The sequence below is a fragment of the Nicotiana attenuata genome, unplaced genomic scaffold (genome assembly GCF_001879085.1).
Source record: "Nicotiana attenuata strain UT unplaced genomic scaffold, NIATTr2, whole genome shotgun sequence".
In the NCBI taxonomy this organism is placed as follows: domain Eukaryota; kingdom Viridiplantae; phylum Streptophyta; class Magnoliopsida; order Solanales; family Solanaceae; genus Nicotiana; species Nicotiana attenuata.
The window spans coordinates 30637-35616 of NW_017673052.1; the positions used below are offsets into that span (position 1 = coordinate 30637).

A 4980-nucleotide genomic window follows, 5' to 3' on the forward strand; every position below is an offset into this window, starting at 1 on the left:
GATGACAAACCGCTCCATCCATCCACGGTCATTGTCATCATCCACGCTGGTGAGAAGAGCGTGGTGGCCACATTTACTGAAATTTTTTCACTCCCCCAGAAGATTTTGGGGGAGTAGAGGTTCATCATATGTGCCAGGGTTAGTGTTTTCCCCGTCTCCGTGCACAATTGGCACTGACAAGCCCCCGTTCTCCATATAGAGGGTCCTACTTATACCAAGCAGACCTGGTACCAATGAAAGAACTCTAAGATCACGCAGTCAAAGCCCCCGCTCAAGGAATATGGACTCAAGGTGAAGGGATAGGTATAGACATACGTAAAACCTTTCTTGGAGAAGGTAACTCGCTCTATCAAGTCAGGATCGATATTGTTAAGGTTTGGGAAATTGCAATCCTCCTTCACAACAGGAATACTAGAAGGGCGAATAGAAGAAGGATATCTGCTAACGCCCCAAGTCCGTGAAGAAATAGAAGGAAACTTCTATTAGGAGTCATTGACAGTGCTTAAGTGTTTTGGTGTGATGGTGCTTACCGTGGGAGGACCAGCATCAACATGAACCACTTTATCTTTGCTTTTCTTCAGGCCTCTACCGAAGAGAAGACCATAATTCTTAAGAAGTTCAGTAAAAGAAGCCATAATAGTAAGAAGATAATAGAGTTTTTTGAAAAGAATCGGAGAAAGATGAAAGCAGAAGAAAGTCAAGTGCAAAGAGGATAAAAAACATATGAAAATTTTTGAAGTAAAAGAGGTAAAATGATGAGTATAAGTAAAGATATAAACGGCTAAAATCGTGGTCATGAGTACCTTGAGAACTAGCGAAAATATTGCTGAATCGTGGGGTAATACGTGTTCAGGGTATTAAATGCGAGAAGATGTGCGTCTTGTCAAGCGTCAAAGACTGTTCAGAAGGTTTTCAGAAGATTTTCCGCCAAGAAAGGGATCTTCACCAACTTTTCGGTGACACAAAGATATGCCATTTGAAAGTAGGGGGACTATTTGTATAGGGTAAAATTGATTTATATTAAATGATCAAATGATATCGTGGCACGTGTAACCAGAGACAGGTGAAAGATAAATCAACTAAGTACCAAGACCGGGAACAACAGCTGCAGTTGACATCGGATAGGCCCCGAAGGGAGCATAATCAACGTGAGCGGGTCGAATGTTTGTCACCAGATGGCATTTAATAAAGAATATTCTCTAGTATTAAATAGGCAGTTGTTGCAGAATATTGGTATTCATGGCATGCCGTTACATATTCATCCGTCGCCCTCTTTATTATCATTTAAGAGGGGCTTGATCCTAGGATCTTGTTTCCCTAGGTATAACTATAAATAATAGACACGGTCATTGTAAGGATATGAAATTCTTGGCATAACTTCTGCTACATTCTGTTCTCAAGCTCAATGAGTTTACTTGTTCTTACATATTGTTCTTATTCCTATCCTCGGAGACACTGCTCCTGGAGCCGGGCATGCCATTTCCTTTGATTTTAATGTTAAGTCTTATTTTTAATCTAGTTTATTTATCTTTTTTGTATCATATAAGTTCATTTTTCTATAAAACGCGTAATAAATTCAACTGTACTGTTTTATGGGTAAACAAGTTGACGACATATTTGTTGATCATCAAAACTAGATTTCCAACACTTGTTATAGTTATGCTATATCTCTCTTGAATCATATGGCAAACTCCACTCTTTTTTTGTCGTATTATAGATCCTAGTGTCGAGCTTGATCCCTGACACACTACAAGAAATATGATCTACGACGATATTTTATAAATGTCGTGTTAAGTTACATAAATGTCACAAAATTGCTTCCCCATATTTATTTGACGCTTAGTCCAAATGTCATAAATTTTAATGTCGGTAATTTTTTGACATTTATTTTAATGTCAGTAAAAGATTTCCGACATTTATTTACTAACTTTTATGAAAATGTCGCGTTAAAATTTGTGACATTTCACATAATGTCGGCTAGTTAATACGGGTTTCTAACTTATTTTGCTTACTATATTTAGAAGTATCAGGAAAATAGTTTATTAGCGACACTTGTAGAATACATGTTGCTAAATAAAATTACTCATTGACATATGCACATACTTTAAGAGGACAATTACTATAAATATAAAACTAAAATTATTTGTTGCTATACATGAAGGTATAAACATCAAGTCATTCAACATAGACAATTTGAACTGTAACAAAATGAGTAGACAGAAGATCTCTGTAACTAATTACAACAATGTATTTGTGAATATCTGCATGTCCTTACATCTAAACAAAGCTAGAATGCTACTATTAGGCTGGATTCAAGCGAACTGTAACAAATTTTGCAACAACAAATTTCTTCACTTCCTCAACTTTTTCTTCCACTTTTTCTGCTACATCCATTTAGCTCCAGCTTTGTCGTGCTTCCACCCATTTGATACTCTATTGAATTGAGACAACAAGATTGTCTGAGGTAGTCAACTGTCAACCTATGTTTTCATAAACTGGGAAATAAATTAGCAGGTCATTGAAAGTCAAACAAAGATTGCATAATCTACAAGCAAGAATGATTTAACAAAATGAATTAATATAGTGCAACTATTTTTACGAGTATCCTTATCCTTATAGGGCTACCAGTTGAAGAACTTCATAAGTTATCTGCCATCAATTAACAAAATCCCTTAGTAAACACTCATAATTTTAAGAAAGAAAGATGTTGTTTGTCCATCAAATCTACAAGGACCTTAGAGTAAGTTGCCACACTCTGGACTTTCACACTGCAACTCCATATCATACACACAAAGGCCAATACATGTGTGTAACCTTATTCTTCACCTAATCAACCAGCATAGACATTTGTAAATTCTAAATATGTTCAACTAATTGCATAATTTTCATAGGGGCAGAAACAATTAGCAAAGTAAATAGCACCCTATATTTTGATATATAGACTTATCATCATAGAATTTCTCCTTCGAAAGCCAAGAGTTAATTATCACACTATACTAACTAAGCAGACCCTAGTATCTATAGCTAATGATATAAATGGATATAAAGTTTACTTACGAGCATTCTCCTTCCGCACAGGATAATATTATTATGCATACATGATGACTTCTTAATAGGATCTTGCAACTGACTATTTTTCGAATTGTACGATTACAAATACTTGGTAACATATAGGCCCAACACATCTCTAAATTGAGCTTTTTGTAGTGCAACAGGAACCATGAGAGAAACATAAGACATTTAAGGGAAGAACTAGAACTTATATCTTGATAAATAACTTGAAGGTAGCCTTGAGTATTTGAAAAATCCTTTGTTGCTGACCAGCAGCTGATGAAATCAGACAAGAATTGAGAAAATCACATCAATTTAGTTCATATTTGGAAATGAATAAATAATAGGGAAGGTCATTGTGTTTAAGGTGCTCTATTATGGATTTTGTCAAACAGTCGAAGGGCATAATCTGTGAATGTAATATCACCATTAGTATATTATGTAATAACATTCTCACACAACTTCCATTCACACAAATCTATCTCCAAATCACCACATGATTACGATCACAAAATAAAATCACAACATAGATTAAGCTTCAAAACCCTAAACTCCCAATTACTCTGCTACAAATACATAGGACACAAGTAATGCAGTAAATAAATATGATTGAATTCCTCTTAGAAATCAAAACACTCAGCAGAAAGAAGAAAGAATTCAAATCCAATCAAGAGAGAATTTTTTTTTTAACCTGGAGTTATTCCAATGCGCAGTAGAGAAAGAGAAGGATTAAGGGAGAAGAGAGTACATTTCGTACTACTATTCCTGAAAGTTCTTGAGATTCATAGTTGGGACAGGGGGATTCGGATGGGATAGCAAAATTGGGGAGGGGAAAGTTGAACTTGAATTGTTCTAAGAGAAGCTGTGAAAATAGGTTTTCTTTTTAGGGATTTGAGAGGGAGATTTGGGTGGAAAGTTTTTGAAAATTTCTCTTTCTTTTGAAATTAGTATTTTTTGGCATTTGTCTACACATATCACTAACTAAATGTCGGTTTATTCTTAATTATGTGATATTTAAATCAAACGTCACAACTATTTCTGTCATTTTTCATCAAATGTTAGTATTTTGGCACATTTTTCTAACAAATGTTACTAAATGAACCTTTTCTGACATTTATTATAAATATCATTAATTAAATATCGTCATAGGTCATATTTCCTATAGTGGCATCATCGCTAACACGCGAGGCCCTTCGTATGTGAAACTCGTATCTTTCGTGGGGAATGAATTTATTTGCTCTATAGTGTTGCATCAAATATCAAGCAAGATTTTGCATGGCAGAATTATCCTTATCAAGGGAAGTCAGTTGGCACCCAGAAAAATTATACTGTATAAATGGATCAATTTTTTTTTATATATGTATGTATTCTATTTGTTGAATCTCTTTAACTTCTTTATATGTTACTTTTTATATTTTGAATCTCCTTAATAAAAGTTCTGGCTTTGCAATACGTTTGGATATGAGTTTCTTGCCAAAGTATTGACACTTGTATACATATATAAGGTTATCTATTTTAATCTTGGGACCAATAAAAATAATTCATTAGATAATTTGTCAGCTCGACATGACCCTAGATAGGAAGTTGTGGGGGTCGAGCATTAGGATCGTAGGTTAGGAGGTAGATATGCGTATTGCTACGGTGTGCCAGAGCGAGGCTAGTCTATTAGGATTTTGTCTTAGACTACTAGTGGTTAATGTTAAGTTTACAATACCCTTTTGTTCCTCTTAGTGTCGGGCTTTATCTACTAGTTATTATTTTGTTTTTCGTCTATGTTCTTGTGATGCTGTTATTTCTTTCTAAGGTTTATTGATGGTACTGATATACTGTCTCTTTTCATCTTCTTCAGCCAAGGGTCTATCGGAAACAGCCTCTCTACTCCTCGGGGTAGGGGTAAGGTCTGCGTACACACTACCCTACCCAGACCCC

General features: G+C 35.2%; 1 long non-coding RNA gene across 1 annotated transcript; it reads right to left on the minus strand.

Annotated features, from left to right (window-relative positions):
- Positions 1-2122: 2122 nt before the first annotated feature.
- On the minus strand, positions 2123-4106 carry LOC109215292. The gene is made up of 2 exons (XR_002066333.1): positions 3743-4106; positions 2123-2480 (listed from the first exon to the last, which is right to left on the minus strand). It is a non-coding gene; the product is annotated as an uncharacterized LOC109215292 (long non-coding RNA).
- Between the last annotated feature and the right edge of the window lie 874 nt (positions 4107-4980).